Genomic DNA, 18,948 nt, shown 5'->3' with positions numbered 1-18,948 from the left:
TTTTTAATCGAGTGATACACACTGCAGAGGCCATTATTGGCCGAGATTTATCTTCCATGCAAGACATTTATATTAATAATATTAGTTGTAAAAGGAACAGTATAATGCAGGATAGCCACCACCCTTATAATCATGCTTTCTCTTTCTTACCATCTAATAAACGGTTAAGGTGTATTAGATCCAGAACCTCACGTTTGAAAAAAAACTTCTTCCCAGCTGCAGTTAGCGATTTTAACCAAAATTGTTAATTTGTTCTTGTTTCTGTGTCCAAGATTATAATTTCGTTGTTTTACAATTTTTTTTATTGTGTTTTATCTTATGTCTGTTTACAGTAAGGTAACCACTATGTCTGTGTACAGTAAGGTAACTACTATGTCTGTTTACAGTAAGGTAACCGCTATGTCTGTGTACAGTAAGGTAACTACTATGTCTGTTTACAGTAAGGTAACCGCTATGTCTGTGTACAGTAAGGTAACTACTATGTCTGTTTACAGTAAGGTAACTGCTATGCCTGTGTACAGTAAGGTAACCACTATGTCTGTGTACAGTAAGGTAACCGCTATTTCTGTGTACAGTAAGGTAACTGCTATGTCTGTGTACAGTAAGGTAACCACTATGTCTGTGTACAGTAAGGTAACTGCTATGTCATAGTTGCCTACCCTCCTGCATTTTGCAGGAGACTCCCTGAAATAGCAGCAATCTCCCTTTCTCCCTCATTAGTCTACCAATCTCCCTCATTTCACCTAGCCCACATTACACTGTTACATTTTGGGGGGAAAAAAACTAATGAGAGATAGATACATTTACATTGAATCATCAGCACCATTTCCCAGCACTTTTCCAAGAAAAGTATCTCTTACTAACTGCTTTGGGGCTCATCTATATTTGGATATAAGTCATTTTAAAAGATTCCTCTCAGATGTAGCAGTACACACCCACGCTTCTAGGTGCCACGTTCACAATCTCTTTTCACAATCACTCCATATATGGAACTAGACACGCCCTTTGGGTGGAGCGTGACACACCCCCTTAATGGGGCACTATGCAAAATTCTACTACCAGCTATTATCTCCCTGAGACTCGTTTTCAAAAGTAGGCAAGTATGCGCTATGTCTGTGTACAGTAAGGCAATGATGTGTCCCGAAGCTTTTATCATGGTAGGTGTCAAACCCTGTTATCACCAACATCATATTTCTACTCAACATCTGGATGTTGTCAATTGATAAATTGGTCCCTTAGTTCTCATACCGCACACGGCCTTCACTCTGCCGGGGTCCGGCTCTTCCCATTACTCAAGGTGCTGAGTGAAGTGAGTGACCACATAAATCACAGGGTCCCATCAGGAAATGCAGACCATGTATAATGCAGACCCAGTGGTATAAACTAATCCAGAATAAATCAGGGTTCCCGCTGCTTACAGAGCTTAGTTTGCATGTGCTATAACGAACTCTGACCTCTCGGATCCATCCTAGCAGAGATAGTGCCAAAGTACTTTCTATGGTAACACAATGCCTGAGGCACTACGGTGAGTCTGGGGTGGATATGGTGGACATGGCAGTGTATGTGGGGCCTATAAGAGTGTTATACATACAGAGTATAGGGCTGTATGATGAGCTTGAGGCTGTATAAGGTGACCTTGGCACTGTAAAGAGCTGTCCATGACTGTAACAATTGAAATTTCTCCATTGTGAGACGAATAAAGGAATTCTATTCTATTCTATGAGGTTAGTGCAGCGAGCCTGCTATGTTGAGTTGAGGTATACTGAACTTGGGGCTGTATATATGTGCCATGTGGCTGTTTTAAAAGGCATGGAACTGTAAGAAGTGATCATGGGTCTGTTATGTGGCTCTATTTCGTACCCTTGGGACTGCTGCTGTATATGAAGTATGTACATGTATCTGAGAGGTGTGTTCTAAAATGACTTACTTCCAATTGTAAGTGAGCCCCAAAGCAGTTAGTAAGATCTACTTGTTAAAGACACTAATACCATGTTCTCATTGCCGCCCTTGCAAAATCCCATTTTTCTGTTCCGTGTCTTTGGCGGGGCACAGATCATCTCAGCTCTACAGACCCCATTCATACTGCACCTTAGACCTGGGAAATTCCCATGTCTTCCCCGTTCACACTGCTTCCCCTGGTCTGCCTGCCAACAAATGTGTGGATTCTGAAGCTGCTTTCACATCGCATAAACGGCATTGACATGGTAATTTGAAACGTTTTAAAAAATGGGTCAGACAGCCTTAACCCCTTTCACAACGCATAGCTTAAACGGTATATTACCCGTTTAAGTGCGGTCTGAGAGGGGTATTTCCGTTTCAATGCCGTTTTTTCACATCACTTTTTTAAACGTGTAGGATCCTGCTTTAAACACGTTTCAAAATACCGGTATCCTGTAACCGGTAAATTGACAATGGAGCTTTCACATTGCAGCTGTCCCAGTTTTAAAATGGTAAAAAAAACGGCAATATACCGTGCTACAGCTGCAATGTGAAAGGGGTATAAGAGCAGCTTTGATTGGCTGTTAAAAAAGTATCTTTGATTGGCTGTTTAAAAAGCATCTTTGAGCAATCAACTCCTAACTGTCATTTTTCAAACACATTTAATGGGTGGTGCCTTATCACCTTATACTTTATCACCAATTTATCTATTTACCAGGTTTAAATTATCTGCCCCATAATGAAGGGAAATGGCACTGATTATTCCATTTGAATGTATACATCTCTGATTTCTCACTGAGGCAGATGGATTAAGCCTAGTGAAGTGGAAAATGATAACGCAGTAGTTGATTGGCTGGTGCGTTATCACCTTCCACTTCTCCACTTCATTTCTTCACTAGGCTTAATACATCTGCCCCAATATAACAGCTGCATAATGTGGGTTAGGCAAAATAAGGGAAATTCCTAGAGTCTGTAGGTAGACCGGGAGATTTCTACTATTTCAGGGAGTCTCCTGCAGAATGCAGGAGGGTAGGCAACTATGACATCATGGGACTGCATGTGGTGGCCATTACACTGATATGTATTTGATGTCAGTAGGACTCTTATACTAAGCATGGGACTACATGTGGTAACCAAGGTGCTGTCATGTGCATGTTACTAGACGGCAGCATGGAACGGACTGTGGAATGCTTAACAATTAAAAATCAAATGCAGCAGGAACTGGAAGCATCTATAGGAAGCAGACACCTCCTGCATGCATCTGCAATCCAAATGCTGCATCCAAAGGTGCAGCATCGGATCACTGATTGGCTGCAAGTATTGCAGCACTCTGTCACTCAACCAATACTTACTCAGACCATTCAAATTGCTTCCTCGGTCCGGGTATTCTGCATTTGACAACACAAACCCTGGGCTCAGCAAGCCTAGAAAACAGGGGCAACGGACCCATTTGCCACCCTTGCACAGTCCCCCAAACATTTTATTGACATGCTGCAGCTAAGGAGGGACTACAAGCAGGGGCAAACGCAGGATTTTCAGAAGGGGGTTTCCAGAGGGGCGGAGAAAAGAACGGAGATGGACACTTAGGTGACCCAGTATATGCCGGGTCAGTTAAAGTATTATAGATAGACCAAATGTATATAAATAATAATAATAATAATAATAATAAAATATATATATATACACATATACATACACACACACACACACATATATATATATATATATATATATATATATATACATACAGGGGCGTCAACAACAGTGTAGACCCCTGGTTATAACAATGTATTGGGGCCCCTACCGATCCTCTAGCGGTAGGTGTGGGGGAAGCTTTGCTGTCCCGCGGGTGGTAGGGGGTATTATATCAACCGCTCAGCATGTAGGGCCTGGATCAGTAATTTCCACTAAATAACCCTTTACTGCACAGATGGTGGGAGAAGGGGGCATTGGGCTGAATGAAGGGGCCCTGATACATAACTTCCAGGGCGGTAGAGGATGTTTAATACGCAGAGGAGGGGTGTATAGTGGAGTGGGCTTATTATTCATAATTTTCTGGTGGGAGGACAGCTTGCTTGACTGCAGATATCTCCAGTTCCCGGAAATAGATTTCTTAGATTTTAATGGAATTAAAAACTAGAGAATCCCACCTACCAAATGGTATTAGGGACTAGGGGATCAGAGTTCAGGAGGCAGAGCAATCCGCCAACGAGTATATAAAACTACATACCAGGTGTGTGGAGCTGAAGCAGTAACCAGCTGCTGGAAGGCTGATATCTCTGGTTCTGGGCACAGTAGAGACAAACTAATAGTGTGCCTCAAAGGGGGAGAGTCCCCGCTTTTGTAATATACCCTCAGAAAAACTCTAAGTCAGACAGAACCTTAAATATCTGACTGGGAATAGCAATTAACAGGCTTGGATGGGGACCACTGCTTTGAAGTCAGATATTTCCGGTTCCCAAGGGCCGATTTTTAAAATTCTTGTACCCACGGAAAGAGGGGACCCTCAGCTTTCAGCCTAGGACACTCCTGGGGGGGGGGTTTCTGGGTACTCAGAAACCCCCCCAGCATGCGCTACTGACTACAAGCAATCTTGCAGTACCCCAAACATCAGATCTGTACGTAAACCATCACCCTGTGTGCCCTGTGCGTTAACTTCCTTGCTGGTCTCCGAACACTCGCAGCCCAGTGAGCTGGTCTGAATCAAGCCCCCGGTGGCAATAATCTGGCTATGCTGAGTGTGGCACATATGGTAATTATTGCTTTGTCTCAGATTTGCGATACCATCACATTAATCTACACATGACTCCTGCACAGAAATGTGTAACAGCTGACCGTGGAGAGCACGTTTCATGTCTGTATTACTATTAGCATTGCACATAGATCTGTGTGGGGGGTGTATTACTGGGATATTATGTGTCTCATGTCAATTATGCTGGATGGTTAATGTGATTGGCTTCTTTTATTAAATTCCTGAGCAGTGGGAGAACAGGTCTGTGTGTACAGTAAGGCATTGATGTGCTCCAACTCCGAGCTTTTATCAGTGCAGGTCTCAAACCCTATTACCACCATCATCATCTATGTAGCCAACATCTGGATGTTGTCATTTGATAAACTGGTCCTTTAGTTCTCATACAGCACACACGGCCTACATCTGTCCTGTCTCACCTACGTGGTGGCCTGGTCCTTCCCGTTAAGCAAGGTACCAAGTGAATCGAGCAACCTTAAACGAAATCTGGGCTGCCGTTGGTTACAGAGCTATGTTTGCATTGCATTGGCGTTCGTAAACTCCAACCAATCAAATCCATCCTAGCAGAGGTTGTGCCCCACTTCGTTCCATCAAACAACACATAAGCATGGCAGCATATATTATTTCTTTGAAACTGTTATTGAAAGCATGGGGCTATTTGGCATTTGCATGACTGTTATGATGGGCTTATGGCTGTATGGGGTGCTGATGTGGTTTGTGGACATGAAACGGTTATACTGAGACTTGGCCTATATAGAGAGGTCACTGGGCTGTGTATGTTGGCCATTAGGTGATTGTGCAAGACATGAGACCGTGTTTGTTGTCCTTGAGGCTGTTATGCTGAGCAGTGCCCATGAGGATGGTCTGTTGAATATAGGTCTATGACGGGTGGGCATGAGACTGGTGTACTGAGAATCGGGCTATATTTGGTGCGGTTGGGTATGAAAAGTTTACAATGGTAATGTCCAATTGGCCTTAATAGCGATGTGGATCAAGCCGACATTCATCTTGTAGATAGTAAAAAAAACGTTGACATGTTAGAATGTTGACATTTTGTTCCGGTGGCCCCGCAGTTACTGAACACAGTCTGCTGGCAGCAGCTATTCTGACGGCATCTTCCAGGTACCGGCAGCAACGTGACTGTCACTTTTGAGTCTAATTTCTCTAGTGCCAAACCCTAACTTCCCACAGTCCCTGCAGCCTAACTCTCTGACAACGGTGTCATTTCCCGCGTGGACATGTTAATAATGATTTCTCTTTAAGCTAAGCTCAATAGTGAACGGCAATCCAGAAATCCATAGGTTAGTTTTGTTTTCTTAAAAAGTATTTTATTAATAAAACGTCATACAATGCAGATGTATATTCATCTATGTCCACATTACACAAAAGGATCTGCATTGTATGAAGTTTTACGAATAAAAGAATTTTTAAGAAAACAAAACGAACCAATGGACTCCTGGATTGCCGTTCGTGATTGAGATACAAAACTGTTGGGACTATTATATAGGGCGCCATCTTACTATTGTTTGTATACATTCCCCATTGTTTCCTTTCCAACAGGAAATTGTGTAAGATTGGCAGCCCCTTATTACATTTACTTCTATATTTATAAGTTATACATCTTAGCGCGTTGAGTATTGTATTTTATACACGTAACTGATACATGGAAATGTGTAAAAGCTGTATGTGTGGAGAGTGTTTCATGTCTCTGTTCCATTCGTGGGGGGTATATTATTGGGTTTCATGTGCGGGGGGTATATTTGTAGGATAATATGTGTCTTGTATTCATAATGCTGGATGGTTAGTGTGATTGTGTTCTGTTATTAAATTCCTGAGCAGTGGGGGAACCAGTATGTCTGTATGTGCCGCAAGGTACTGATGTGTCCTCCTGACACTGAGCTGTTATCATTGCAGCTCTCAGAGCCAGATCACAGGTTACTATAACCAACATCATCTTTGTAACCAACATCTGGACAGAATTGTCAGGGATGCTTTCAGTTGATGATGATATATGTTAAATAAGGTAATGTTTAGGTTGGTGTAGAATGAAAAATTGATATTCGGAATGTGGCGACAGGTTCTGAATGCCAAAATAGACTTTAGGTCAACAATATGCCGCATTGTACATATTGACACCAGATACTCAATGTTCATTTTTTTGCTTATTTTAAATGTATCATAAACCTAACCTTACCCTAAATTAAACAAAATACCTTGGCCGGGATGTAATAGGAGCAGAGTTAGGGGCCTAATTCAGACCCATGTGTAGAAGTGCGGAAATCACTATTCGAAGACTACCACACTTCTGCTCGCTCACCAGAGAGCGCATGTGCAAGCACTGAAACTGCAATCACAGGTGATAGCAGAAAAAGAAGAGAGAGAGAGACTTTTGTTGGGCGCCGGGCACTCCATCGAATTACAATTCCCCGTCAGGTGCCTTCATCCACGGGACATATAGACGATAGATTGACGCGGCACTCCAGACCAATTTCAAACTTGAATACATTTGTTGTGCTCAGCAACGTTTCAATACATGTGTATTATCTTCAGGCTCAATGTGATAATACACATGTATTGAAACGTTGCTGAGCACAATAAATTTATTCAAGTTTGAAATTGGTCTGGAGTGCCGTGTCGATCTATCGTATATATATATATGTATATATATATATATATATATGTATATATATATATATATATATATATATATAGAGAGAGAGAGAGAGAGAGAGAGATGAGCTTAAATGTGTTTCACCAACAACAAATTCATATATAAAAAATAGAATATATTTATTCCAAACAGTAAAAAAATATAAAATACATTTGTTCTGAACAATATACAGAAGCTTTCCAGTAGATAATTTCACATAGGTGTATTGATTCCAGATTTGACCATAGGTGTGAATTGGTCTAGAAAAACCCTACGCGTTTCGTCCCATGGGGACTTCTTTAGGGGTAATACACCGAGATCAGTCGGTTTTACGGCTTTCACAAGAATATATATTTTTCATTGGACCTCTATTAACAGCGAGGCCCTAGAGTAGTGCTGCTATCTAAAATGCGCAGGACAAGGTCACAACCCCCCTTCCTACGGTGAGATATATATATATATAGAGAGAGAGAGAGAGAGAGAGAGAGAGAGAGAGAGAGAGAGAGAGAGAGATAGAAATGGGAAACCCCAATCTGCGCCCAGATAGAATAAAAGCAGCACCACTGAAAGATCTCCTGTTAGGCGAGATCCAGTTTTTTAGAGATGAGAAAAGAGAAGAAGATCAGGGTGCGCTTCCAGAAACGAATTACCACATTTAAAAATAACAATCTTTTTTTAATAATAAAAAATGCTCAATGAGCAATTACAATAAACACAACAAAAATGGATTTCAGCACAATATTCGTGAAGAGTTGAACTGTTGTTCGGACTACCGATCGTAGAAGAAATTGTAATCCTTTCCTTAACCTCTGCTAATAGGGAACAGTCTCATACATTTAATATCAATATTTACAATTCATAGTTCAATGTTTCATCTTACACCCATTATAGCCTTCAGGGAGAAAATTAAAGCCAAGCGAAGAGAAAAAAAAAACCACAGCAAACAGCTCCACAAAAGTTTAGGAGCTGCTTCTCCCATCCGCTACAGTAAGAGAACTCAGTTTTTACCCTGTCCTTCTTAACCAGAGCCCATTGTACCCCCCTGCTGGGAATTTACAGTCAAGCCACTCTGCTGCCTCTTTTGGGGTGGAGAAGAACTTAGTGTTGCCCTCATTTATTATACGGAGTTTACATGGGAATAATATTGCATATTGTGCCACCAATTATCTTTTTTTGATATGGGTAGAACTGTGCCATTTCCTTCTGCACTTCTCCTGCATAATCTGGGAACACCAAGATCCTTGTATTCTGCCATAGCAATGGCCCTTTAGCCCGGGCCAGGTTTAGGATAGGGTCCTGGTCTGAATAATGTAATAACTTGGCGATAAATGTCTGTGAAATGTATTTAGAGAAGGCCTCCTGGCCATACACACCAACCAGCCATTGTTCTGTGGTCAACCCCTCCACCCTCTCAAAAGGGGTGGTGCTTATTGTGGGAAGTGACCACCCCCATCAGGTACCTCTGTAAGGTCAGGTTAAGGGATATCCCCTCCCCCTTTCTCTCTCTCCCTCACTCTTCCTGACACTCTATCTCCCTGATGCTGTCCCTCTCTCTCTCTCTGATGCTCTCCCTCTCTCTCCCTGATGCTTTTCCTGATGATGTCACTCTCTCCCTGATGCTCTTCCTTATGATGTCACTCTCTCCCTAATGCTGTCACTTTCTCTCACTGATGCTATCTATCCCTCATGCTATGCTGTCACTCTCTTCCCCCCTCTCCCTCTCTCTCACTCTGTCACTCTTATTGACACCCCCTCTCTCTCCATGATGCTTTCACTTTCTTTCCCTGACTCCCACTGGTGTTGTCCCGGTACTTGTGTAGTTTCATGGCGCCGTGCGTCTGAGTCCCCTTGCGGGGCTCGCTTTGCTCGCCTACGCTGCGGGCTCGGTGGCTCGCTTAGCTCGCCACGCTATCTGAAATCAACTCCATGCCAACATGGATAGTGGGGGTATGAACTATCCACGTTGGCATGGAGTTAAGTTACTTTATTTTAGATAGTTCGCAGAGCATACAAACCGGAAGTAGCACCATGCTGGCGCCGTGAAACTACACAAGTACCGTTGTCCCTTACCCTCTCTCTCCTACTGACCCTCTTTCTCTCCTTGACACTTTCTCCCTGATGCTGTCACTCTGTCTCCCTGATGCTTTCTCTCACTGACACGCTCTCCCTGATGCTGTCACTCTCTCTTCATGATGCTCACTCTCTGTGACACTGTCACTTTCCCTGACACTCTCTCGTCCTAATGCTGTCACTTTATCTTACTGATGTTGTCATTTTATCTGCGTCTCTCTCCTTGACACTGTCACTCTCTATCTCCCTGATGCTCTTTCCCTTTCTCTAGCTGATGCTGTCACTCTCCCTGATGCTCTCTCTCCCACTCTCTCTCCCTCCCTCTTTCTCTCCCTCTCTTCCTGGCACTGTCTCTCTATCCCCGACTCTCTCCCTCTCTCCCTTACATCCTTTTTATCTATTATTCTAGTCATGTTCTTTCTTCTGCAGTGGGAGGGGGGGGGGGGGGGGAGAGATTTCAAGATTTTGCAAAGGGGCACACAATGTGTAGTTACGCCCCTGGTTACTTATAGTAGTATTTATTGTTGTTGCCCTTTAATTTAACCCCAAATGCACTCTTGGGGTGCAGGATTACTGTAGCAGACACATACTCCGGGCGCTGAAGCAACACGATGCTACACCATACTTATAATATTGTCTTTAATAATTGTTTAACTCAGTATAGGGGGAGGCTCTAACATCCGGGGCCCCCTTACCGCCACCCATCGCTGGCTACCGCAAACATAATTATCGCATATGCTCTAACATATGCGATCATAGGCGTGTGCACATTGAGTGTTAGCGGTGCACAGGCACCCCCTAATGCTGTGCCCATCCTTATGAACACCTTCCTGCCGCAATACCAGCATTACCTCTTACCAAATACTTTTGATTTTTAGAACTGTATTCCAGTAAAAGGAGCACCCATCAATCAATTATGTGTGTTTGGCATTGTTATTGATCATTGTCATAGCACTACATACCTGCACCATCCATATATGTTTTTGAATTTATTTGCATGTTCTGTTACTCAGAGTAAATAATGAAGATTAGGGGTGACATTCTATGGGATGAGATTTGCGTTTTTTGGCGTTAATTAGTCAACAAAATGGCGACATCGCATTTTTCCGTCAATTCGCATATTTAATAGGGTGCGCTAAGGGAGTGAAATCACATATTATGTGCGTTAACGCATGCGGACCAAAAGTGCGAAATTAATTCGCATTTTTATCGCATCCAGATGTTTTCGTATAGAAAAGTATACAACTCGCTTATTTAATGCAATGCGCATTCGCAAATCGCACTTTTTAGGTGTCTAATAATCGCACTTATTTCAGACCAGGTTCTGTTTGGCGATTTGGCCCAGAACTCATTTTGGTCAAGTGCACACATGGCTAATTTCACCACAGGTGCCCTCATTTTCACTCCCAAACACCCCTACATAAACCCCAACATCATTAAGGACACCTGTGAGGGTTTCAGACATGGGCCCTTATTCTAAATCGGACGGTACGGCCCGCGTGCGGCCGTACCGCCGATGTTTTTGTTCTGCACATGCGCAGAGGTCATTCTGCGCATGTGCAGCCCCCTTCGCCGCAGACGGATTTCGTCCGCCGCAAAGGGGGCGTATAGGGGCGTGAGGGGCTTCAGCCCCTCATTACCCTATGTGTACGCCCCGCGTTTCATGGGCGTTCCCATGCAAACGCGGGGCGTGTGCATGGTAATGAGGGCATGACGCCCTCATTACCATGACATGGGGGCGGAAAGCTGACGTCGCCGGATGTCAGCTTTCAGCCCCCTTTCAAGCTCCCACACGGACGATTGTCCGTGTGGTCTGAGCTTGCGGGAGCTGCCGCGGCGTGCGGGCCTGCCTTCGATGGTCGTCGACCATCGAAGGCAGGGGGCAGCTCCCACCATGGTGGAGGCGTAGCCTCCACCATTTTTGTGCGGATCGCCAGCCGTCCGTGTACGGACGGCCGTGGCGATCCGTCGGGTGGGCGGCCCTTGGTTTGTGCGGTCGGAGCCCCGTGTGCGGCTCTGACCGCACCAACCAGAATAAGGGCCATGGAGATTTTGCAGACTGTTTTGGAGTTGCTTATCTGTGATGTGGCCCATTTAGAGGAGCTGCGCAGGAGGGAGGAAGCTGCGCACCAGATCCTGGTAGCCCCCCGACTACTGCGTACCCCACGTATGTATCGTGCTCGGCTGTACCTGGACTCCCTCTCGGATCAACAGGTTGTGGGGATGGTTACGCTGAACCGCATTAACCTGTTGGACTTATATGAGCAGGTGAGAGATGATTTGGACCCTTTTGGGGGAGCCAACTATGCAGTGTCTGGCCAGCACAAATTAATGTGTGCCCTCTACTATTTGGCCACAGGCTCCACTCAGTCTGTGACCTCATGGGCCTTGGGGGTATCACAGGCCACTTTCTCTAAGCATTTTACTCAAGTGTTACTTGCTTTAAAGAAGTTGTGGCGGACATACATCATCAGCCGTTACTTTTCTGGTAAGCACATGTGCCCTGTACTCCAAAATGTACCTGTGCTGTAAGTGTACTCATAAACAAATTATTGACCAATACCATCTGTTTCCACCCACATTTAGCCTAATACACAGTGCCCAACGGATGCAGATGGTGGTGCTGACCTATCCCTTGCTGGTATCTAGCTTGTAAGTACATTTGATACATGTATGAATGAAGTTTGCAGTCAAACATGGCTCACTGGTGTTGTGGAACTACATGTGCCAGCATGCCCTGACACACTACAACCATTACAGTCCAAACCATGAGTGTCAGAGCCTGCTGGAATATGTAGATCCACAACCTTTGCCGGCCATGGAGTTACCCCACACTACTTTAGTGCAATCCCATTGTCATATACCATTACAATATGTTATAATTCACACAATAATTGGTTTTTATAAAAAGACACAAACACACATAGGCAAATCTAGAATTATGGTAATGGGTGGTCCCAGAACTAGACATAATAGCAGGGGGACCTTTGCGCGGCGCAGCCGCGCGTCAAAAAGGGGGCGTGGCCCCATGGAAAGGAGGCGTGGCATCACAAAAAGGGGTGTGGTATTACACTTTAGACCATACACGGTAATGCCCATTACACATTTTAGCAAACTCCGTAATACCCATTACACATAATGCCACACGCCGTAATGCCAATTACACATTAAGGGCGGTATTCAATGTGAATACCTGCGAGGTGCAGCGAATCCTTTTTAGGATTCGCTGCACATTCGCCACGTTCCGGAGCCAGCGGGCTCCGGTATTCAACGTGTCAGGGGTTTGCTGCCCCTGACAGGCGAATATGAGCTCCTGCGGTGAATGCCGCAGGGAGCCTGAGGAGGGTGCCAGGCAGAGAGATGGAAGTCTCTCTGCCTGCCCCTGAACGTTTGTGGGGGGCAGGTGGGCTCCCCGGGTGCCAGGCAGCACAGGCTGCCCCCCGGGGGTGCCAGCAGGGGGCCGCGTATATTCACTATACCCGATCGTAACATCGGGTGCAGTGAATATATGAATATGTAATGAGCGGCTCGGCTCCGGCGCCCCCTGCTGGCTGCTGTGTAAAAAAAATATATATATATTTTTTTTAAAATTAAATATATATTCATGTGCTTACAGCACATGAATAAAAATAGCATGCCCCTCCTTAGAATAAAATTCCTGATTTTTTTACACCAAATGTAAAAAACAAAACACTTTATTTTAAAAGTTCACATTCCACTTCACCATAAAAAGATAGCGATTGCTACTCGGTGAATCATGGCGAAAAAAACCTTCAAATGTATTCGCCATGTGGTCATTGAATAGGGTGATTCACCGTTTTTGTCAAAAATTCGCCAAACAGCACAAATTCGCCATAAAAACATGGCGAATCAGGCTCATTGAATACCGCCCTAGGCCACACACCATAATGCCCATTACACATTGTGCCACACATCATGATGCCCATTACATACTAAATAACAAACCGTAATGCCCATTACATATTGGCCACATAAGTGCTGCTTACCTACGTGCTCATTGCTAGGGGGTTCTTGCTTGATGGCACCATAGTACCCATTACACATGATGCCACACACCATAGTACCCATTACACATGATGCCGCACACCATAGTACCCATTACACATGATGCCGCGCACCATAGTACCCATTACACATGATGCCACACACCATAGAGCCCATTACACATGATGCCACGCACCATTACACATAATGCTGCACACATAATGTCCATTACACATGATGCTGCACACATAATGCCGCTTACACATGATGCTGCACACCGTAATGCCCCTTACACATTAAGCCACACATTATGCGTAATGCCCCCACATACTGCCACTTTTACCGTCCCCTAAGCAATGCCCCCAAAAGTGCCACTTACTGTAAATTTTTATATGAGCCTTCACTGCTGCAGGGAGAGATGGAGAGCGGTGCAGCTGCATCTATGGGGAGAGGAGCAGAGCGCAACACAGAGCACTCTCCCACTCCCCTCCTGGTGTCCCCTCTAGCCGAGTGGACATTTGAAATATTATGCGCGCTGTTGTTGTGCGTGACGTCCATGGAGCACGTCGGGCACCGACACCACATGATTAAAGGGGGGGCGGGCTGAGGTGAAAGCGGGGAGAAGAATTGGAGCGGAAGCCGCAGGGGTGACAGTCATTGACAGCTGGGCAGAGAGCAGGGGGCTGCCCGGCTGTATTCAGAGCACTGCAGGTCATGGCTGTTTGAAATAATACCCCTTTCACAACAGAAAATGCAGGGATTTACCCGGGAATGTGGTACCAGGATCATGCAGGGACATTCCCAGGCTGACCCCTTATACACCAGCCTAGTCCCTGCATTTTCTGGTGTGATGGGGAGAGACACTCCCCTCTCCCTACACCCCTTTAACCAACAAGCTATATCTTCGGAACCAACTGACCCATTTACATGAGACCAATATCATATTGAAGAACTTTTGAGTTGGCTTCGAATGATTTTTGGTCCCGTGAAACTGGGCTGTTTGGTTCCAGAGAAATCTGCCCTCAAAGAACATAAACAGTCATGAAATGACATTTAAGAAATGAAAGAAAAAAAAAACGGTTTAACCTCAATATCCCTGAAACCAATTAACCCATATGGATCCAGCCTGGTATCAGATTGAAGGCCCGGTGATTTGGGTTTGACTGACATCAACCTTGAGCTTCAGTGATGCAGAAGGGGGAACTGGCAGCTGTCGAACTGGGTGCGGGTCGGAATTAGCGGGTCCCATGTTATCCTATAGGGAAAATGTTCCAGCTTTGCCTGGCAGTATCTCCGGTTCCCAGGGTGCTAGAGACACGGGGCTGGGCTCGTTGGAAAGCCCCATCCCTCAGCTACAAAATGGGCTAATGGGTGGTCCTGAGCACCCCCGGACCACCCCCTAGATTCGCCTATGCAAACACAATGGTATGCGGTTAGACATTTTTACTTCTGCCTACTTTTTCAGACGCAATCTGCATTTTTGCAGGTGAAAGATAACAACTGTGGGGGCATGTTACAAGATGTTTGGGATTTGACAAAATTAACAAACATATATATGAGCTACCTTCTCCCAGCATCAGGCAACCCTACACCACTTCTAGAACCTGCACCAAGGCCACCACGGGTCCTAACACTCCGTCGGGGTGGGGAAGTGGGGGAGCCACTTATTGGGGTGCTGGATACACTGCTGAGGGTTGATGCTGCTGCCTCTCCCACTTGGCTGGCTGCTGCCACTGCTCCCTCTGCCACTGCTCCCTCTGCCACTGCTTCCTCTGCCACTCCTCACTCTGCCACTGCTCCCTCTGCCACTCCTCACTCTGCCACCAACACCTCTTCCTGTACTCACACTGCCACTGCTCCTCTCCATGCTCCTTACTTCCTATCAAAGAGTGAAATGGCGCCAATGCCCCTTTATATAGGGGGTGTGATGCATAATGGAGGGGACAGAGGTGGGCCAATAGGTTGGGGGGTTCTTACTCATGCGGAGACAGTTTTGTAAATCGCACTCCGGTTGGTCCAAAACTCGCACATGACCGGCGGAAGAACCCACACTTTTTTGTTACTTAAAATCGCACCACTTCGCCGCAAATCGCACCTCTTCGCACTTTTCAGCCTCCAAAGCGCATCACATTAAATATGCGAATTATGACTGAAAAGTGCGATTTGAAAAAGGGCGAATAGCGGCGATGTGGTGCGCTAAAATAACATGCGCATTTATCTCATCCCATAGAATGTCACCCTAAATCTCAATTAGGCAGGAGTTTATGGTGTGACTGAGAAACATTTTATACTGTAGTGAGTGTCAATAGATGATGGTAGACATGTCTGATTGGTGATGTTAGACACACCCAATGTTAGACATGCCCAATAGGTGGTGCTAGACAGTGCACCCCCTAATAAAATGTGCTGTGCATGCCTATGTATGCGATAATTATGACAAAAGACAGCTCTTGCATTAAGAGCTGTCTTTTGCGTTGACCCGGCGATGAGCAGCGGGTCCCAGCGGCTCTCCCCTCCCTCTCTTACCCGGCCTGTGGATGCTGCTGCAGGGGGGGCTGGCTCTCCTCCTCCTCCCTGCACCCGGAAGAGGATGTACAGTGCAGGGAGGAGGAGGTCACAGGTCCGAGCAGCACAGCTCTGTGCTGCCCGGACACAGGTGAGGAGGGGTCGGTGCAGTGTGGTGAGGGTCGGTGCAGGGCGGCAGTGGGTCGTGGTAGAAGCCCATAGGCTTCTATGGGGCATCGCCAGATTTTTCTGGCGATGCCCCCCCTGCAGCGGTAACCCGGCGGAGGAAAAGTGAGCATCCCAAAATGCGGTAAAAACTCAGATAACTGTGTTTTTACTGCATTTTTAGTTTAGAGAATCTCCCCCTATATCATTATCCACTGTATCTAATGATTGTGTGCAGGAGTGCTGTGAGGCGGTGGGATGGATACAAATTTCCCAAATATTGTTTGGGGGCCCTTCCTGCTGACTAGATATTTTTTTGAGTAGGCCACTCGCCAGTGCTTTGCCATGCACCCTCTTCAGCAAAGGGCCCACCAGATGACTCGGCAGCCATGATTGTGTTGGGGCACAACTATGGCTATGGACAATGGATACTCACCATCTATTCCTGTTGAGGTTATAATAAAATACAACATAACATCCAAGATCCTACACTGTCAGCCCTATACCATCAGGTGCTGCCACAAGCAGCCCACAACAAAACAGTCTCAGTTAAACTGGGCCTGGGTGCAGATGCCTTCTGGCTACAAGGACAGCATACGCCTGCACATATTAAACTAGCGCGGCTGTCCGCATACTCAGCACAGAACCACACTATTAAGAGGTCACTATGGCAACTCCCTCAGAACAAAAACTGAGATGGAGGTATATTATTCAAAAAACACTCCAGAAAAGGGGCTTCAAGCAGCACTCCTGGGTATATGTCTGCTTATAAATGTGTGATTGTGATGTTTTCTGTAGCTAACAGTATTTTTGCCTACACAGAGCAAAAGATTTAACTAAATGACTGGAATTGGACTGGTTTCTGCTACCTGTGAGAGGTGGTGTAAGCATAGACCATGTGGCACCTGTGGCAAATTCGTGGCCTATTTTAAACATGCGCAAAAAAAACACCACTTACGGGCTGTTTAACCAGCTTGTTTCCGCACAGTCCACCACAAATTGACGCCTATGTGGAAATGGTCAAAAATGTCTCCTCTCACATGGTCTACCCATCATCCCATGATGCATCTGCCCAGCCTGTATTTTGCTGCTGCATATTTCCATTAAATAGATACCGCTCATTGCATTTTCATGACTGTGCAAGTTATGTAATCTTGTCAGACTATGGGAGATTTAGGGACTGTTGTGTATTATTTGTCTAATAAGTGAGGAACATGACTGACTTGTAGCTCCCCCGGACTCTCCCTTGTGATCAGGTATCTCCCTTGTGCCTGTTTTGGTGGCAATGCAGCATATAGTCCATCAGGCTCTCCATGTGAGAATGGGGCTCAGTCACTGCCCCAGGACCCTGTGTGTAGCAAACACCCCCCTCCTCTCAAACAAAGAGCAGAGCCGCTGACTCAGGCTTGGCACCAGTACCCCATCAGGAAACGAGCGGGGGAGACGTAGAGCGAGAGAGAGAGAGAGAGAGAGAGAGAGACAGAGGAGGAGTGAGGGAGGAGAGTGACACAGTGTGGATGAGGTAGAGCCAGTCAGGAGAGATGCAGATCACAAACTCACAGACAATAAGGAAAGTATGAGGAGGGAATACCGGCAAATGCATCACAGGGAGAAATGAAACAAGACACTGCTAGCTAGTATGAAAGGCAGTAGCTCTATGTACAGGGTTAAATAGGGTTGGAAATACACACTTTAATAACAACAGCTGCCAAAACCATGAGTCTGTGTCACATAATGTATAGTCGTACCCTTCATGTTCCATGGTTATACAGTATAGTGCCGCACAATGGTCCTGATTCAGGCCTGATCGCTAGGCTGCATATTTTCGCTGCCTTGCGAGCAGGTAAGAGTTGCCTGCCAAATACACCCCCCCTGTCGCCCGAATCTCTGTGCTACCATACGAGCGGATGTGTACGCTTACACATCTGCTCACATGCGGACGCACGGAGGAAAAATCATTCAACAACGCTCAGCATCTAATTATTTTTTTCTCTCTTCACAGACAAAAATAAGTCTTTACTAACTTTTATCCTGAACGGAGATGGCCGAAATGGGGGCGGGCGCTGATGTCATGTGATGTCAGACACCCGCCCCAAGCAGGCCGGGGCACGCCCATGAAACGCTGGGCGGGAATGTGGGAGAGCCCCCTACCTGTCACTCAGGCAGCTAGTGCCCTGACTATTGAAAAATTAGCTGAAGGCACTCTCTGCGGGGGTTTGCACATGCGCAGAATCGTACATTCCCAGACCCCCACCGTAGGCCGTGGGAGGGAATTTAGAACACAGCATGCAGGTCTGAATCACATCCAATGAGAGAAAACCATTTTTTTATTGCAATTGTGCCACCTTCCTGACCAACCAGCTAAATACATTACATACTGTAGTGCTGCACATTGATCACCCCGCGGGGTGTGAGGGAACACTGAAAAAATTGGGAGTCTTCCCACAACTCCCGGGAGAGTAGGCAAGAATGTATTTTATCAAATAATCACGTTATCCTTAAATATACAGATATTCACATGGGAAAGACTAAGAGAGAAGTAAATGTCCCTTCAATGCACCAACAAGGACAGCAAGTGTTCTACACATGCTCTTCCTTTAGTTGGTTGGGGCATTTCTTAATATGTGACCTTCCACTGAACGGAGGTCTTCAATGTTCCTTTGGGGCCTGTGTATCATTGAATTTTTGTGGCTTAACCCCACAAAATACTAGTTTTTAGGGTTTATCTTTTCAGTTATCACTGTGAGACAGCTGTAGATATATTTGATACCTGCTGTGATCCCTCCATGCCACCGGCAGCCACAACCCCCATAGGACATGCGATGCTGCCAAATTTACCAACTGCTGGAATACAAAGAATTCTTGA

Source organism: Crinia signifera, chromosome 4 (assembly GCF_055691185.1).
Source record: "Crinia signifera chromosome 4, ASM5569118v1, whole genome shotgun sequence".
Lineage (NCBI taxonomy): Eukaryota > Metazoa > Chordata > Amphibia > Anura > Myobatrachidae > Crinia > Crinia signifera.
Note: the sequence above shows the minus strand (reverse complement) of the source record.